This window comes from Prosopis cineraria, unplaced genomic scaffold, assembly GCF_029017545.1.
Source record: "Prosopis cineraria cultivar Desert tree isolate PC_DT_omini unplaced genomic scaffold, ASM2901754v1 PC11, whole genome shotgun sequence".
NCBI lineage: Eukaryota > Viridiplantae > Streptophyta > Magnoliopsida > Fabales > Fabaceae > Prosopis > Prosopis cineraria.
The window spans coordinates 19,720,012-19,740,660 of record NW_026555342.1 but is presented as its reverse complement, the minus strand read 5'-3'; the positions used below and the strand labels follow the sequence as shown (position 1 = coordinate 19,740,660).

At 29.3% G+C, this 20,649-nt stretch overlaps 1 long non-coding RNA gene across 1 annotated transcript; it reads left to right on the top strand.

Moving 5' to 3' along the window:
- Positions 1-19,533: 19,533 nt before the first annotated feature.
- Positions 19,534-20,386, top strand: LOC129285365 (uncharacterized). The gene is made up of 2 exons (XR_008587171.1): positions 19,534-19,825; positions 20,080-20,386. It is a non-coding gene; the product is annotated as an uncharacterized LOC129285365 (long non-coding RNA).
- The last annotated feature ends 263 nt before the right edge of the window (positions 20,387-20,649 follow it).

The following is a 20,649-nucleotide window of genomic DNA, read 5'->3' as shown; positions in this document are numbered from 1 at the left end:
CATTTTATCCTTAAACTAAAAAGTCAGAGAATCTGGGATCCTAATTTATTTATTTTTAACAAATGGAGATAGTTAAAATTTTTTTTTTGTTTTATCTACATGTATCAACAATTAATTTAAAGGCCATCACCTTAGAATTGAATTGGAAAGCAACATATAATAAGTTGCTCGTACAAATGTTAAACATTGACTCACAATAAATATATATTAATTTGATAATATATATATATTAACAATCACAAATAAATCATAAATTAATATTTTATCAATTAAGGAGTTATTTGATTTTTAATAATATTTATTTTTTAAAGGATATACAAGAGTAAATACTCGTTAACATTTCAATTGTATGGAGAAGAATGATGGGGCATTGGTGCTAGTTCGAAGTAATTTAGTCATTTCACTGTCTTAACTTTTGTTGTTGACCATTTCAATAAATTAAACAAAAAAAAAAACATTCAGTGTCATCTTATCATGTGCGTATACAACCAAAGCAACAAAAAAAAAAAAAAGGATAATGTTGACATGAAGCAAGTAAAAGAAGTTGCTAAGTGCGACGCTTATTAACCCTTGTCCTCCTCCTCTTCAGAAGATTGTTCACCATTCTTGCAATCCATTGAGGTTTTCCTGAGAAAATTGCAACCTAAAACATTGATGTTCCAAATGAGGCTCCACATATATACCCTAGTAGAATAGGTTTCCATCCAAATTCAAAAAATCCAGCATTAGAACTTGAACTTGGTAATAGTGGTTGACTTTTCTCATGAGTGACGCCGCATGGAGTGTCAAGTTGAAATCCACATAAGCCCTTGTTTCCTTTAAAGGAGTCACTTAAAAATGTCTCAAAATGTGAGACCATAGGAATGCATCCTTCAAGCTCATTCTGTGATAGGTTCAACTACCCAAGAGAGCCAAGACTAGCCAATTTTAAAGGAAATTTTCCTACAAGCTTGTTTGATGACAAGTCCAAGGATTCCAAGTTCCTCAAATTTCCAATGGAGCTTGGAATTGCACCAGTTAGCCTATTATATGAAAAATTGAGCACTTTCAATTTGCCAAGCTCTCCAATAACTTCTGGAATTTTTCCTTCAAACATGTTGATGGATACATCAATTGTTGTAAAAACGGTCAAGATCCTTTCTAAATGAACGTCCAATCCTTTCATGGTTACTTCGATGGAATCTTGATACATAGATTCATAACCCATGTAATGCAAGCCAAGTTCTCTTTTATCAGCATTTCTCATAGCTTCAAAAGATTTGAAGAATGCAGCAGGTAGAGGGCCACTAAAATTGTTGTTTGACAAGTCCAAGACTCTCAATTTTAGGAACGCATGGTTAGTTTAATCATTGAAACTAAAAATGGAACCATGTAACTTATTCTCTCTAAGAACAAGTACTTGCAATTCATGAAGCACTTGAAGCCAATGGGGAAAAGTATCTTCTATGTCATTCCTACCAAGATCTAAGACTTTCAATTTTGTGCAATTGACCAGAGATTGAGGAAATGACCCTTCCAATAGGTTGCCATTAAGATTTAGGGTTGTCAAATTGTTTCCTTTTTCAAATGACTGAGGTATGGTACTAGAGAATCTATTCATTTGCAAATCCAACACAGAAAGAGCAAGGCTAGAGCTACCGATGTAGTGAGGAATGGTGCCAGTGAAATTGTTATGGGACAAGTTCAAAACTTCAAGTGAGCTACTGATGCAGTGTGGAATGGTGCTTCTCAAGTAGTTATGGGACAAGCTTAGAAATTTAAGTGAGGTAGCATTGCAAATAGAAGAAGTAAGCTCTCCTTCAAGTGAGTTGTTACTCAAGTCAAAGAACTCCATATGTTTCCATGAGAAGTTGTGCAACTAAATACCTCTGGTGAGAAAGTTTTCAGAAAGGTTTAGATATGTAAGGTTTTTAAGGGAAAAAAATGTCCTTGGAATTGAACCTGATAATTTGTTATTAGACACATCAATATGTTCTAATGAATAAGAGGATATTGAACTTATTTGGCCCGTGAATTGGTTGGAAGAAATATCTAAATACTCCAAAAATGGAAAAAGAAAACACCACGATGGAATTATTCCATTCAATTGGTTACTTGATAAGTCTAATTTTCGTAAAAGTGTAATGTTCTCAAGGGAAAATATTGACGTAGTAATTGGACCCGACAACTCGTTGTTGGACACATCAAGAGATTCTAATGAATAAGAGGATATTTCACCTCTTTGACCAGTGAATTGGTTAGAAGAAATATCCACAGTCTTCAAAGATGGCAAGGTAAAACATGAAGAAACAATTGTTCCATGGAAGCCATTATTCAACAAAAGTAGTGTTTGGAGATTATGAAGTTCTGAAAGTGAATATGGAAATTGACCACTAAAATTATTCCAAGAAAAATCAAGATAAGTGATATTTTGAAGATTTGAAAGTGAGGGTGAAATTTGTCCTGAAAAATTGTTGCCAGAGAGGGACAAATAAGTAAGCTGTGTAAGATTCCATAAAGATGAAGGAAGTTCTCCCTTGAATTGGCATGAGGAGAGATCCAAATAATTTAATGATTTCATATGGCCAATGCAATGAGGCAACTCTCCTGTGAAACTCGTACCCATGAGATACAAATATTTAAGTGAATTGCTGCAATTAGACCTTGAAAGATAGCCTGCAAGATTTATGTTATTGGCCGAATATATCTCCTGAAGTTGAGGAAAAGAAAAGACTTTATCTTCAATATTCCCTTGCAATCTAGCTTGCCAAAGCCCAAGAGAGACCAAAAAAGAGGAAAGATTGTTTAATAAATGACTGACTGGTATTGATGACATATCTACACCATCTAGATCAAAAATCTCAATATGAGTGACATTTGTTTTAAATCTTTCCCAAGTGTTTGGATTAAGACTCAAATGATTCAAATCCTCCCCAAGATAAAGTAAAACCAATTTGTGAAGGTGAGAAATTTGAGATGGAACTTCACCTGAAAAATTAGAATACATCAAGGATAAGTGGGTCAAACTTACAAGTTGTGAAAAGTTGGATGATATTGGGGATCCCTGGAAGTCATTGACACTAAAATCAAGCATCTGAAGATGGGTAAGTTGGAAGAGAGTGTTGTTGGGAAGGAGTTACCATGAAGCCAACTGCAGTTAAGATTGAGGCCAATTACATGACCTAACGGATTGCAAGTGATCCCATCCCATAAGCGACAATTTGTACCATTTTTCCAAGCTGATGTCTTTGCGTATGAGATGGTTTCATATGCATCACAAAAGTCAAAAGCCAAGAAGGATCAGGTTTTTTGATGGAAAACGAGTTTTTGAAGTGTAGTAAAGCTGAGCTTTGCTCAATACGACACGATGGAAGAGCGAATAAGGAGTGAGAGAGAGAGTGCAAGAGAAAGAGTTGGAGATAAAGAACGAAACACAATGATATCAATAACCTCCTCATTTGTTTCTGGCAATATAATTCTGGTTGATTTCCATAAGTAGTGAAGACAAGTACCTATATTTATAGCTAAAGGGAAAATGCCTTGAAAATTTCAAATTTTATATTTCAATTGTGACATAAACTGAATTGTTAATGAATTTTATAACATATAAAAAATCTTATATGCAACTTAAATAAAATTAGAAAACGATATATTGCATATTTTAATTAAAAATTTTATATATGGAAGTATATTAATATTTTTATAATTTTAATCTCTATTAATTTAATTTTAATTCAAGAAATAGATATTTAAAATCATTATCCTACAAGATTAAACCGCTCAAAGTCTTATTTGCCAGCTGGTTAATGATATGAAGTATTCCTATTGGTTAAAAAAAAAAAGTCCGTACTTACCGTGTGAATCATAAATTTTAGATTTTAAAATATTAAAAAAAACATTAATGTGAACAAGCCTTAAGTATCATTTCTCTCTCCTTTGATTCCTTTGTGTTTAAAAACATACAATTGTTGACTTAAAAAGAAGTGTTAATATTGATGTGCAATTCATAAGTCTTCTCAAATATGAACATAGTCATTGTCCTATAAAGACTATAAACCGTTCCTTGGCCCCAAAACCAAAAAGAAAAAATAATAATAATAATAAAGACTATAAATTAAACCAGTCAAATTCTTCATGGCCATTGTATACACCTGGTTTATGGGAGATGTTATATAATACTCTCTCCATCCTAGATTATAAGACACTTTTAAATAAAATATCACTTACTAATAAACCTCATTAATACACTTAATAACCTTATCTTTTCAAAATAAAAATATAAACTTTTAAAAATACCCATCATTTAATATATTGAAAAGAGAAGTGATAGAAATCAATTATAAAGAGAGAAAGAGTAATATTGAAATTGATGCATTTAATGAAATCTTAATCTATTCAAAATATCTTATATTTTGGGATGGAGAAACTCATTCAAAAGTACCTTATAATTTGGGAAGGAGGGAGTGGGTGGAATGGAATGAATTATAATTTTTTTATTTCAATATTACCCTAATTATGAGCAATATAAAAATAGTGTAAATAAATTGTTATTGTTATAGCTTTCTCATACTGCATATTAATTAACATACCTCCTCTAACAGAAAAGACTTGCATGGTATACGCTTGACTTTTCTTCACCTAATCCTTTCCATGTCTTTTTGTTTCGTTTTCCCACCTAATGACATGTTATTCCAAATGGGCCACTTTTTCCCCTATAAATCTCTCATAAATAAAGAAATATCTCTGTTATAAGTACATTAATCTTTCAAAGTCTACGATATTATGCCATGCGCATAGTATGACAACAGCCACAGCCCACAACTAAGCATGCCATGAAATTGCGAGATATTTTGGTATAACTTAATATTATAAATTTGAGAATTTTAAATTATATAATAATTTGTTTAGAAAAAATAATAATAATAATAATAAATATCTGAGAAAATTATTAGTCTATTCCTAAATACAGAAAAGGCCGATCATAGCAAATTTCCCAACCCTCTCAACTTCATTTCCAGGTCATTTTCCCATACCCATGATTGAGAACTATTTTATTTAATTCCTGTGCAGACATTGGCCAAAAAATTTAAAAAAAATAATGACCAAATTGATAATTTAAGTTTTGCATAGTTCTTTCAGTAATTTATTTCTTGTACTGAAAATTGAATAACTATTGATTCAATTAAAATGATTTTTTCTTCAACTGATATGTAAACTCAAATCAAATCAATGCTAAGGTTTGGTCTTAAATCAAGTTAAGCTGGCGAACCAGGTTAGTGAGCCAAAACATAAAATTATGGCATTTATTAAAAAATGTTTGAAATTGTGAAAACTCATCTACTTTATCACGTTATCTTTATAAGTAAATGATCAATTGTTTTGATATTTTCTTCTCAATCGATCTACATAAAGGAGTGAAAAGCGTGAGTTCAGCAGAATAAAAAACAGAAAACAATAAAAAAAAGCACAAAAACCCAATAAAGACAGCAAGTTTTTTTCTCTTTTTTCCCCAAATATTTAGAGATTGTAATTTTTTTTTGGAGCATCAGAGATTTGAAATTTTGTTAGGTCATTTAACTTCTACCTAAATAACTGAAATAATCTTATTTCTTCTTTTTTTATTAAAATAATTATTTTTTAAGAAAATATTAAATAAAAGGGATAATGAAACTTTCATTCCCACAAATTTGTCTTAATTATTAGTTTGGTCTCTCAAGTTTAATTCTTATCCATTTGGTCCTTGATTTTAATTTTTATTGATTTGATCCCTCAACTTTTCTTAATTGAATTATCATATTAGTCCTTTAAATTTTAAAATAAAAATTTACTCTCACATTAATTTCTTACACTGCACTTTGGTATTTTGATTTTAAACATTTTTGAGTCGGTTTTTTTAACCTAAATAGTCACATATATTATCATGGCTGCCATCCATATTCCGTTGTTCATGTTAGTAGATTTTAACAGTGTTATTTTCTGTTTAAATAATAAAGATCAAATTAATAACTAAAGCAAATTTAAAGGGCTACCAAATCAATAAAAATAAAATTTGAGGGACCATGTTAATAACTGAGACAAATTTAAAGGATTAAAAATTTCACTATCTCTATGCGAAATTATATTTATGTTATTCTTGTATTAAAAAATAAAAATTATTTACAAAATATTATATCTCAAATTTTGTGAAAAACCTAATTTTACAAGAAATTGCGAGTGCTTGGTCTTTTACCACAATGTTTTTAGATCCAAATATTATGACATGAAGAAAAATAAAGAAAAGTTAGAAGGCTGTTTTGAACTTCATTATGACATGAAGAAAAATAAAGAAAAAAGAGAAATCAATAATTTAATTTTTGAAGAACTGTGTAATATTACTTTATTTCTTGTAATTATAAAAATTTTGAAATTACTTACTTTTTTTAGCCACGAGTATCACCCGATGTTTGAATTTATAAATTATTTATTAAGTTAACATTTTTTTTAGTGCAGCATTTTTTTGACAGCGATATAATTGAAGTATTTAAAAGTCAAGTGATTCTTAAATCAAATCTCTACAAATGTATTCGGTTAATAATTTATAATAAAATGTACTATTTAATATATATATATATATATATATTTCTGGATGTATTTGGTTGGGGTGTTTTGGAGGGAAGAGGAAGGGAGGAAGGGAGGAAAATTGCTCCTTTTCCCTTGTTTTGTTGATAGAAAATTATGAAAAAACATAACTTTCAATTCTTACACTTTGCATGCGATTTACTATTAGTCCCTACATTTTATTTTTGGTATTCTAAGCTCCTACAGTTTTCTCCATCAGCACTTTAGGTCCCTACATTTTAAAGGGGTGTTGACATGGCACTAACGGTGTTAATTATGTTCATGTGGATAATAACACTATTAATTATATGATGATGTGTCAGTTAATAGCTAATATGTATTTTTATATGGAAAAAAAGAAAGAAAAGCTTATATTTTTTTTAATAATTATTATATGTATAAAAATAGGGTTTAAGGCTACGAGAAAAAAGTACGTATTCATTTTTAGTTTGTTGCAATTCTATGTTTAAAGGTGCCTTTCCTGCAATTTTATGCTTCAAAGTCAGGTTTGAGGTTAGGTTTGAAATTATTTGTTTTTTTAATATATTTTAAATTAAAATATATTACTCAAGTTCAAGATGACCTAAAATTAAAATATAAGACACTTTGTAATAATTAAACTACTTTTTTAATTTTACCCCTTCTTAATTAACATGAAGGTATTCAATATAGTTATATCATTATTAAAGCCAGGGTAAAAATGAATGTACATATCATATTTTTATGATATCATGAAAAAACTAACTTTTTAAATATACATAAAATAGTTGAAAGTGCCTTGTACTAAGAACTGAAGGGAGTATACATCATCTTTTCTTTTCTTTTTTTTTCCCCATAAAAAATATACACATCAGCCACTAACTAACATGTTACTATATAATTAACAATATTATTGTCCACATCAGTATAATTATAACACTGTTAGTGCCACATCAACAACCCTCTGAAGGTGTAGGGACCTAAAGTATAGATTTTGAAAATTATATGGACTTAGAACACTAAAAATAAAGTATAGAAACGAATAGCAAATCATGTACAAAGTGTAGGAATTAAAAGTTATGTTTTCTAAAAAATTATTAATGTTAACTAGCCTTATCATTTCTCCCTCCTTCAATTCCTTTAATTTTTACCAGCAATACAATTTGATCAATTAAAAAGAATAAGTGTTCTTTGTGCAAAAAAAAAAAAGAATGAGTGTTCATAGTGAACAGCAATTCACAAGCCTACTCACATATAAACATTGACTGACAAGTCATTATCCTTTAAAGACTAAACCGTTCAAAGTCTTCACCATTCCATACGCATGGTTTGAGTATGTGTGAAGAGAAATGCTTCATGTGTCAATTATATATAAGTCTTCATACATGAAAGACTTGGTCGCACTTTTTTATTGGTTTGATTTTTCTTCTCCTAATTATCCTTCAATTATTGTTGTCTTGTTTTTCCATCTCAATGAATTTCTATTAGATAACATTTGAATGGTTGGATTTGGATTTTAAACTTAAAATCCTACATTTCAAATCTCACATTTAAAATTTTTTGTTTGGGTTGTTTATAAATTTTAAATGAAAAAAAGAGATAGGTTGAGATTCAAAATGCAAACAAAAATTAAGAATGATGAGTTTACCTATATCTTTTTAATTAGTGAATGATGAGAATGGAAGTGATAAAAAATACGAGAGTCATAGAGGTATCAATAATAAAAATACAAGAAAAACAAGATGTTTGAAGTGACAAAAAATTAATTACATTGCAGGACCAAATAATTTTGATATTAATTTGTGGGACCGAAAGACCTAAATTGAATTAAAATCTGATGTAAAAAAAAATTATCCGTCATATGTATGTGCGTACACTCTTAACAACAACTCCCCATTTGGGGGGAAAAAAGTCTCATTTTTATTTTAACAAAAATTAATTCTGTTATTAACAATTCTAAAACATTAACTTGGTGGTACAAGGAACAAATGTTGTGATTTGATAAATAAGCCTCCATTCAAGAAAAAAAAAACCCCATTTCTATTGCAACAATAATCAATTTCCTTATTAACAAATCCAAAAAGTTAACTTGGCGGTAAAGAGGAACAAATGTTATGATTTGATGAACAAGTTCTCATAGGATAAATATAACTTTTAGTCTCTGTACTTTATTCACATTTAGTTTTTGGTCCCTATACTTTTTTTTGGTGTTTTAGATCCCTACACTTTTATTTTTTATCATTTTGGGTCCTTCCGAGATCCTTATACTTTGCTCATAGAGGGACCAAAAATAATAAAAAAATAAAAGTATAAGGACCTAAAACATTTAAAAGAAAAGTATAGGGACCAAAAGTAAAATACAAGTAAAATACAAAGATCAAAAGTTATGTTTATCCAAAAAAAAAAAAGTCTCATTTCCATTCTAACAAAAATCAATTCTTTCATGAACAACTATAAAATATTAACTTGGTAAAGAGGAATTATCTTAATCTGCTGAGCAAATCTTCATTTGAGAAAAAATAAGTCTCATTTTTATTTTAACAACAATCAATTTTTCATCATAACAAATATACATCATTTTGTTTTGTCACAACAAATTTTAATTACATTTTAAGTCCTTTGGTCCCGTAGAGTAATATCAAAATTATTTGATCTTGCAGCGTAATTAATTGTCTCTAGTCATCATTAGTTGTAGTTTTCCTAAACTTAAATCATTAGAACTTAACTGTCATTAATTAAAGGTTATGGGTTGTAATTGTCATTCTTTGTTAAATTTTCTAGCCATCCTCAACGTTATGTCGAAGTCATCCCCAAATCTCGGAATTCCGAGTTATTCAATTTAATTTCTAAACCGACATAAACACAATTATTATTTTTTTTTGTCTGAAATGCATCAATATATAGCAAGGCCAAAGCCAAACCAGCGTACAAGGAAGTCAAGAATAGGGGGAAAAAAGTACTCTCTCTGTCCCTATATATAAGATATTTTTAACCGAATCCTGTATATTAATAAATGTTTGTTATTTAGTTGAACTCACATAAAAATAAAATAATTTTTTCAGTTTTACCCCTAATAATATCATAATTAATATTATGATGGTGGTAGAGAAAATATATAATTAATAATTTATTTCATTTTCTAAGATAAGAGTAAAATTATCTAATTACTTGAAAATATCATTGCCACCCTTTATATATAAGGACAAAATAAAATTTCAAAAAATACCTTATATATAAGGACGGAAGGAATCACAAACAACAACAATTATAAAATCATGAGAAAATTAATAATTTAATTTTTGAATACATGTATGTATGTATGTACTATGTTATACTGAAAATTTAATTGAGCCATGTAGGCTTAGCTCAGATGATAAGGGTAATTAAGGTTGGTCTGAGATTAAGGGTTCAATTCTGATGTAGCAACAAAAAATAATTATTTATTTAATTAAAATTATTTTTTCTTAAACTGACATTTGAAAGCTTAACAAGTCCCTACAGTGATGTAAATTGTAATTAAAATAAAATATATTGGAAAATAATTTATTCTCAAATGAAATTAATGCCGATTAAAAGACGGGACAATAAATTGCTAATTAGGTGAAACTTTGACAAAAGTTCTATTCCTTAATTATATTAAAAGATAAAAGTAAATCAACGCTGCGTAAGGCACAAACAAAATGAAGTCGGTAGCGATGTCCCATTCATTCACAAGTCAAGTCTAATATCATATATTCTAAATAAGTTGCTTTAGTAAACATTATTTTAATAAAAAATACATAATACAATTTTATATTAATACGTTATTAACATACTTAACAAGTTGCTTTAGTTTTATATGACATATTGACGATTAGTAATGTCACGCCTGGGGATCCTTCGACATACCTATAATTTTCAATAAATAATTACGTTTATATTAATACGACATTGGAAAACTTATTAAACTATTTCAATTTTATATGATATATTGGTGATCAAGTACGTCATATTACTCTCATAGTTTTGATTGGAATTGGCTCAATATATAATATAGAATCCAAAATCAGTCATCCTATTCATACTTGTAAGCAATATGACTCTTTTTTTTCTTTTTTTAGGCCAAGACCTACCAAGAAGTTAATTGGAAGCATAGTAAGCTGCACAGTGTTTAAGTTAGCTTATTGTGCATGATTCACGCCTTGCAATTCTTCATTGCCGCGTCATGTGGAAGCTAAGTCATATTTTATTGTGAAGAATCGTATAGTAAAAATATCAAACAACTAAAGACATCTCAATGGACACAAATATTAATATTTACCAATAATTTACGAGTTAGTGCTTAGAAGTTTAATGAATTATCACCCTATTCAAAGTGGTTTGGGAAATTTTTGGGAGTTCATGGTTAGACTTTAGAGGTTTAATGAATTTTCATTAGCCAACTCAATGAATGTCCTGCTCTTTATTTCTATGCTGGATCCTCTATAACACATACTATTATCCAATAATAAAGACTAAACCGTTCAAAGTCTTTACCATTCTATACACCTGGTCTGAGCAAGTGGCTTGGGAATTGGGATGCGAAATGCTTCATGCGTCAGTTATCTTTATACATCAAAGACTTGGTTGTACTTTAATTTTATTGGTTTGATTTTTCTTCTCCTAATCCTTTCATTGTCTTTTTGTCTCGTCTTTCCACGTTAATGACTTCCTATCCGTGAATACTCAACACAACCGACTATTGATGTTTACACCGTTCAAATTATTCTTAGCTGTTCTTGAATTTATGATTTGATCATTGCATATATTTCACAAAAATAACATCAAAATTAAATCTAGTGAAGAGAAAAGGAGACATGCATTGAACTACAAAGTCATCAAAATTGAAGACTTTAATGGTATTGGTGTTTCATTGGTTTGGTTTTTCTTCACCTAATCATTTCCATGTCTTTTTGTTTCGTTTTTCCACCTAATGCAATGTTTCGTTATTCCAAATGTGCCACATTTTCCCCTGTGAATCTCTCAAACATGATGTCATAACACTGAGATTTTTTGTATAACTTAATATTACAAATTTGACAATTTAAATTTTTAGAAAAAAGTAATAATGATAAATAAATAAGAAAATTGCTACTCTATTCCTAAATACTGAAAGGGCCTGAGAATGAGCATCGATAGTAATTACCACTGAGCTACCAACTCATGATATCGTGAACTAAGGTTCGAATCTCTATTAATAGATGTACTCAAATTTAGTGTCATATCATACTTCGAATAGGATTATTTTTAATAGGAGTATGCCTATGAATAGTCAAAAAATATAGAAAAAGACCAATCATAGCAAATTTCTAAACCTCTCAACTTTATTTCCAGCTCATTCCCTTATCCATGACTGATAACTATTTAATTTATTTTAAGGCTTAAATTCACAAAAATCCATTGAACTTTAGGTGAAATGTACAAAACACTCCTAACATTTAAAACTTAACTAAGGACCTCCCCTATATTTTATTTTTATCTATAAAACCCCCTTCCCTTAACAGAATCGTTAAATTACTAATGGACTTTGCCCCTTCATTTTTTTAAATTTTATTCAAGTGCTGTGATTTAAATGATAAAAAACAAACATATGAGATCACACTGGTGCCACCATTGCTGCAAGATGAAGTTCGTCCATGACTCTTGTTTTCAATTGGGAAAAAAAGTAAGAAATTTTGGAGAAATAATTTCTTATCCAAACCTTAATCCTTCACTTTTAGGTAAACAAAGATGAATCGAAAGGCAATTTTTAGTGTGACTTGTAAACAAAGATGGGTTTGTTGCGGCTGTTACAAAAGGTCTGGGGATAGTGAACCCTATGTAAGGCCAAGGAAGAAAACTGAAGGGAAAGAAATATTCATTTACCTTTTTAAAGCCATGTCATACATGTCACCAAACTAAACATGAATATTCTATTCATAATTTAACAGTTCTCTTAAGGAAAGGATATTTTGTGCATTGAAATAAAAGGTTAGGGGGTCTTTAATCAAGTATTAAATAAGGTTAAGGGTGTTATATGAACTTGACCAAAATTTTAGAAAGTTTTATATATTTTAACTTTAATTTAATTTATGCACTGACATTAGCCCAAAAAAAAACACACACACACACGCACACAGACAAACACGGCATAAAATAACGAGCAAATAAATAATCTAATTTTTGAATATTTCTTTCAATAGTTTATTTCTTATCCTGAAGCTTGAATTTAACTAATTGAAATGATTTTTTCTTCAACTGATGTATGTAAGCTTAAAATTTTCTTACAGCAATGTAATTAATTAATAAAAATATATTCTAAAACAAGTAATATTCAAATCAAATCAATGCTAATATATACAAGAAATAGATATATGTGCATATACTGACGCTTTTGCCTATTCTACTGGCATTTTCCGACAACTTGATTAAAAAAAGAAGAAACTTTCTTTCTTTGTCATTTAATTTGCAGTAAAGGAAACATCTTGTTATTCTTGAGAGTCTAAAACACGTCTAGAACTTGGAAGGAAGGTGATATAATTCATTTATTACCCAGTAATCTGTAAATAATTTTATAATTATGTTTTAATCTGTAAGACCTATCTCTAATCTTAATAAGATAAACTTAAACTCTCTTTATCCAATACTTTCAAAAGAAGTCTTGTACAAAAAGAGAAAATATATAAGACTACTTAACAAGGATGGCCGGAAATTTTCACATTCATTTTACCTCATAACCAAATTTACTTTATGAATAGAGCAGGTCTCTTATGGTGTATTTGGTGTGAGAACGTGTTTCTAATAGTCAATGTTTTTCAAAAAAAAAATTCCCATATTCCCCCCTCCTCAGTTCTTACCACTTCACAAATTTTCATATGTTGAATTCTAAATGTTGAGGAAGTGTAAGCAAGAATACAATAAGTGCATTCTTTTAAAACCATAATTTTTGAATTTTTAAGTCATTTAGATCCTGACAAAAATTAAGCTCGAATCATCGATTGCTAAATAACCCAGATGACTTGATTAATAATACAAGTTTTTTCTTTAATATCATGTCCATGTGTTTGTTGATTCATAATTATTCTTCTGAAGACACTCTAATTGGATGTATTAATTAGGTCCTAATTAAGAGGATCGGTGTTGTTAAAAACACACATATACAAGATTGATGGTTTACTTCTTTTTTTTCACAGATCGTTAGTTAGATAGAAGCTTCTTCCAGGGCATGTGCAAAGCATGAATTCCAGATGATAGGCTTGAAAGTAATTAATTAAATCTAAAAGAACTTGTTTCTAAAAGAAAAATAAACTTAATTATTTAATAGACTTGAGATTCTGATTTCTCACTTGACGGTAGTTAAACCTAATGCTATTTATAACTTGTCAATGTTTGAGAACTTTTGGGGCTAAAGGCTAATTATGTCACAATAGGGTAAAAGACCATTTTATCCTTAAAATATAAATTCAAGAGTATCTAAGATCTTTTTTTTTATTTTTGTTTACAAATAGAGAGAGAGAGTCAAATTTATTTTGTCATTCCCTCGACAACCAACAATTTTCTTGTAACTGTTCTGAACCTAAAGTATGATTTTTTTTTTTTTGTTTAACCTTCATGCATACAAAAAGTAGTTGAAAGGCCTTCACCTCAGAATTGGAAAGCAACATATAATAGTTGCTCGTACAAATGTTTAAACATAGGCTCACAATAAATATATATTACTACTAATTTGATAATATATATTAGTCATCACAAATAAATCATAAATTAATATTTTAATCAATTAAAGAGTTATTTGATTTTTAAGAATATTATTACTTCTTAAAGGATACAAGTAAACACTCGTCAACGTTTCAATTGTATGAGAAGAATGATAGGGCATTGGTGCTGTTTCGAAGTAATTTAATCATTTCACTATCTTCAGTTTTGGTTGTCCATTTTGTTACGCTCCCTGCAACTGCATGAGTCAAATCAATTAATACATAATGAATAGAGTATCATTTTTATAGAAATTTATATTGAAAATATGATCAAACAAAATATATTGTAAATTCAATTAAGTTGAGCAAATTTCAAAATATGATTGGTGTTTAAAGCATAAACGAAAAAGGACAAAAAAAACTTAGAAGATGGCCATTGCTTAGTGGTTGCACATAACTTGCATTTCATTTAATGCAGTTAATACAAAGCCAACTGTGAATATCAATGTTGATGTGTACACATGTCCTTTTAACTCTTATACGGAGTGTATGAGATGAATTAATTATATTAAAAATGAAAAGTCAGTCAACACTGCGTGAGGAGCACTCCAAGGAAATAAACATAAAACGGGTCTGACAACCACCGAGAGAGCAAGAAGACATTAGCCAATCAATACCTTCATGTTCATGTACCCATGTGGTCCTTTCTTTCTCAATATTCTGGATGAAAATAGAGCCACAAAAATTTGAGTCAGGCTCACTAGGTCAATCTATTGTTAAAAAATTTTCAACCCATTTATAAAAGGATTCATTTGACCTTGCCCGCCTAACTTGCGATGAACTAATCCGTTAATCCAGCAAGATTTTTTTTGTATTTAATTTTAGTTTTAATGAAAAAAATTTATTGTTTTGCATTTACTTTAAGCATGACTTATTTGTTTCATGTCAGGAACATAATTTGATATTTGATTCCAATTTTTTATTGATTTATATTGATAGAACAATTGTGCAAGATAGATTACTTTCATATACTTGCAAGTTCTGTGTTCTGAGAGTAATTTAACCACATAATTTTATAAAATATGAAAATAATTTAAATTTAATTTATATGAATTTGTAATTTAATTCTAAAAGACTTTAAAATTATCTAAAAATGTAACCCCAAAAAAAAAAAGAAAATGAGTTGCAGATTGACCCATGATCTACCAACCCATACAAAGTGGATAAGTAAACCTGTTGCAACAAAATTGCTATATGCGTACAGGTTTGGGATTAGCCTTAAAAAAAAAAAAAACTATATTCCAAATGTATCGGTCCCTTCGCATGCCTTGTGTCTCTTTCTCTTAAAAATATAGAAAAGATCAAACTATTAAACGAGAGACTATCCTCCAAATTTTCATTCTCGGTAAATTTTCTATAACGTTGACGAAAGAAAAAGAAATGTATACCATAAAACTTTTAAATGAGAAAGTTTATTGAATCAGCAAAAGTACTAATTTGTAATTTAATTTTTCTCTATCCATTGCCAATTTGAGATCCAGTTTTGCAGCGGAAGAAAAATGGTGGGTTAAGAGAAGGATACATATACATTACTGGGTGGGAATAATTCCGTGTTGAACTTTATATAATTTATCTTATATTCTAATATGCATTCTTTTCCTTTTAATTTCCTTTTTCTATTGACCAACGTTTTTGTTATAATCATAATATTAGACAGAGAACTCATCCAAAGATACTAATATATTAAGTGGGAGAGTTCATTAAACTTATAAAGGCCACTTCGTTTGAGAGCTGACACCGTTGACAGTTTTATTCGTAGCACTTGTGAGGCCCATCGAGACTCAACAGGTTTTTACTCATATGTACATGTTTCATGCCTTGCATCAGATTTCTTTTTTAAAAAAGACCATATAGCTAAGCCCGACTCCAATACCTTAAGCTTTTGGGCTTAATCAGATTAGCCCAAATACTTAAATCGTTAAATATTATTTTATTTTATTTTTAAATTTTTTAGTCATTTTCAATTTTTATCTTAAAAAATTAAGATTTTCAATTTTTATCTAATTCTAATTTTATTTTATTAATAAAAGAATTTAACTATTTGGACTTGGTCCAAATTTCTTCAAGCTTATTTAGACTACCTAATAATAAAGGAAATCTCATAAACTCCCAAGCCTACCCCTGTGATTTTTTGAGCTTATTCAAGCTAACTTGTTGGACTTGATTCAAATTAATAGCTCTAATATTTTTCAATCTCTAAAATAATTTGACATTGACCGTGAAGTTTTAAGAATAGAACTTAACGAATTGGGGAATGATGGTCTTGCGTTTGCTTAAAAATTCCAAAAACTTGTTAAAAAAAATTGTTGGGTATTTTTGCACCTTATCTTTGCTTTTTTTTTTTTAATGGTCAATTTTTACAGATGTTAGTTAAATTTAACAAGATGAGAATTATTACACTTATTAAAATAAGTTCATAGGCACTCCTACATACACCTTTCTTCACTTAAGGATAATGGGTTCCTAAAGAAAAAGTTACTGGGTATTTTTACCTTTCTACCTTTAAATCTTTAGAACAAGAAAAATACCAATATGATTAAAAAATAACTCTTTCATCATTACAAAAATTATCAAAGAAACAAAAAAAAAAGATATTATTAAATATGACGACAATATATACACTTAAGATCTAACAAAAAAAATTTCAGTCTAGACCCGCCCATTGATTAAACATGATTAAAAAGAAAGTCTCCTAAAGTTTGAAACTTCATTGCACATTAAGGGGTTGAAACGAAATTAAAATGTTAAGGGAAATAACAAAATTAACCTTCTATTGAATTAAAAAAACTTCTTCAACTAATTATAATTAATTTAATATTTGAAGACCTAATCATTCTCCTTTTTTAAATAAACATTGACTTACAAGTCTTTCACAAGTCTACTCACATACTAACATTTACTTACAAACTTTCAAGTAATTATTGAGTGAAGACTTGGTAATTGTGCTTATTCGCTTGATTTTTCTTCATGTGTCGAATCAATGCCCTTAATAAATAATAATCAATATAAAATATTTATATATTTTCATCATTTATACACACACATATTAATATGCTAATTTTTACATGTTTGATTTAAACATCCCAGAAATTAATTTGCAATTTTTTTACAAAAAATTTAAGTGATTTGAATTTCAGGGCTCATCAGGGCATAGGCCAATCCTTTCAAATTTAATATTATATATTTGAGTTTTTGTATTATATATCATACTTTTTTAAAAAAATAAAGTAATATGTAAAAAAAATTAATTCTGCAAATGTCAATCCTTTCAAATTTTCTAATCCTCTCATAACGTTGTTTCCAATTCACAAAATTTCTCACAAATAAGCATTATATTGAGTCATTGATTTGAGGCAAAGAAATTAAGAAAAGAAAAACTCTGACCTGCAAGTCAACGTTGACGTCCAAAGAAGCTTTCTGAAGTGCATTATATTTATTTATTCATCATTTTTAATTTTATCTTTTAAAATTAAATATACAAAATAAATTTTTTCTATAATTTGAGGTTACATATATGATTTTTAAAAAAATATAATTTTTAAAAAACTAATATCATAAAAAAGCTATCATATACATTAATAAGTCTATTTAATTTGTAAAGAACGAAAAAGCAAGTTCATACTAATTAGGAGGAGGAGTGGAAGAAATTTTAACTTGTAAATTACATTTATCAAATTACGCGTAAAAACATTAAATAATAGGTAAAAAGAAACAGATGGAGTGCCGAGTACTTGCATTCAAGAAAAAAAGAATGAAAATAAAACCTACTTTGAATTGAAGCCATCACTCTGGGCCTTGCTTCCCTTATTCCAGCACCAATAATTAGCATTTCGACTTCGTCAATTTCATGATTCACTTTCTACCAAAAAAACAATTCATGATTCACAAATAACTATGTGAGTGTATTGGGCTTCAACGTATTAAGGCCCATTATTGTTCTCCAGTTTACTCTATGTCTCCTAACAATGACCGGTCCAATTTATTGGCAAAAGCACCACTCGTTTCTGTTGGTGATATTCAGTTCTCTCAAGGAACTTCATCATATTTAATTTAAAAAAGGGGGATTTTGTTTTTTAACGCTCCCTTTGTGCGTAAAAGGTTTACATGTGATGCTGTTTGATAAACCATCATCCAAATCTAGAGTGTTATATAAAAAATGATGGCATAGATGTATATATGGGTTAATTAATTATTAAAATAATTGTCAAAATTATTCTAAAATCTTGCATAACATATTGTATTTGAATTGTTTAACCTTAAAAGTTAAATTAGCATATTTTCAAGTGTGAGTGTGTGTGTGTACGTGGGAAACTATAGTTAAGCATCTCATGAATGAAACTTAAGCATTGCTCATTTAAGATTGTTAGTTAAATCTGTTTATAAAAAAAAAAAAAAACTTAAACCTAAATATCTCTTGCTCATTTAAGATTAGTTAAGTTACGGTCTCGCCCAAAAATGAATAAAGAAATCGATATATTTTATCGTTTTTATTGACTAAGAAAACAACAATTTTTAGAGATTATGATAATAAAAATAAAAAAATAATTCTGACCAACAACCATTTTACTATTTTTAGAGATTATGGCATTAAAAATAAAAAAAATGATTGTAACCTCCCCAAATTTGTTAAAGCAAAATAGCACAACAGTCCTTTTTATTTATATTTCTTTCCCTTAATGGCACAATGAACTGAACAATTAAATCTTAAAAAAGAAAATATGGCATATATAACTATAAGTTAATGATGGTTTCTAACCATTCGCTTCCTCTTTTTAGTGGATCATTCACCATACTTGCAATCCATAGAGATTTTCCTGTAAATATTACAACGTGAAACGTTGTTGCTCCTCCAAATGCCACTCCACATACATACCCCATCACCACAAGCTTCCATCCAAATTCAAATCCAACTTTAGAATTTGGTTGTGGTGGTTGTCTTTCCTCTTGGCTGAGACATGGAATTATAAGTGGAAAACCACACAACTTACTATTGCCATTAAAGGAATCAATTGAGAAAATCCCAAATTGTTGGCCCTCAAGAATGCAACCTTTTAGCTGGTTTTGCAAGAGCTTCAAGGCTGAGAGAAAGTTGAGATCTGTCAACTCTGTAGGAGTTTTCTTAGAAAGGTTGTTTGATGAAAGGTCCAACCATTCTAAATTTCTTAAATTTCCCATTGAGTTTGGGATTGTTCTAGTAAGCCTATTCTGTGAGAAATTGATCCCATGCAATGCTTTTACTCTCTAATAACTTGTGGAATCTCTCCCTCAAACATGTTATTGGATAGATTGATGCTTGTGAAAACAAACAAGATCTTTTCTAGATGAATGTCAAGTCCTTTACATGTTAATTCAATAGAGTCTTAATAATAACCAGTACCATAGCTATAGTTTTCATAACTCAAGTAGTGCAACCCAATTTTCGCATCTAATTTTCTCAGCTTCAAAGCATTTGAAGATTGTTGCAAGTAAAGAGCCACAAAAATTGTTGCTGGACAAGTCAAGTACTCTTAACCTTAGTAAGGCATGGTTTGTGTTGTCCTTTAAATTAAACTGGGGATAAAACCATGCAATTTATTCTCTCTTAAAACAAGCACCTACAATTCTTCAAGGGCTTGAAGCCAATGAGGAAATACATCCACTAGGCCATTGTTACCAAGATCTAATACTTTTAACCTTGTGCAATTGACTAAAGATTTGGGCAATGACCCTTCCAATATGTTTCCATTAAGATTTAGGGTTCTCAAATTGCTTTTTGCTTCAAATGATACAGGTATAGTGCCAAAGAAGCTGTTCATTTGTAAATCTAATATGGAATGAGCAAGGCTAGAGCTAACAAGGTAGTGTGGAATGGTGCTGGTGAAGTGATTATGGGACAAGTTAAGAATATCAAGAGTTCTAGCATTGCAAATAGAAGAAAGGAGCTCTCCTTAAAGGAAGCTGGAATTCAAGTCAAGAAAAAACATGTTTTTCCATGACAATTGTTGCAACGACACATTTCTAGTGAGAAAGTTGTGAGAAAGGTTCAAGAATGTAAGGTTCTGAAGTTGAAAAATTGACAATGGAATTGAGCCGTACAACTTGTTTTTAGACACATCAATTAGTTCCGATAAATAAGAGGATATTTTACCTATTTGATCAGTGAATTGGTTAGAAGAAATATCCACAATCGTCAAAGATGGCCGGCTAAAACACCAAGGAGAAATTGTTCCATGGAATCCATTATACGACAAGCATAGCATTTGGATTAATTAATTATCAATTTGATCCGTTACCTTTTCTTAATTAAACTATCATGTTAATCTTTTAAATTTTAAAACACAAATTTACTCTCACATTAATC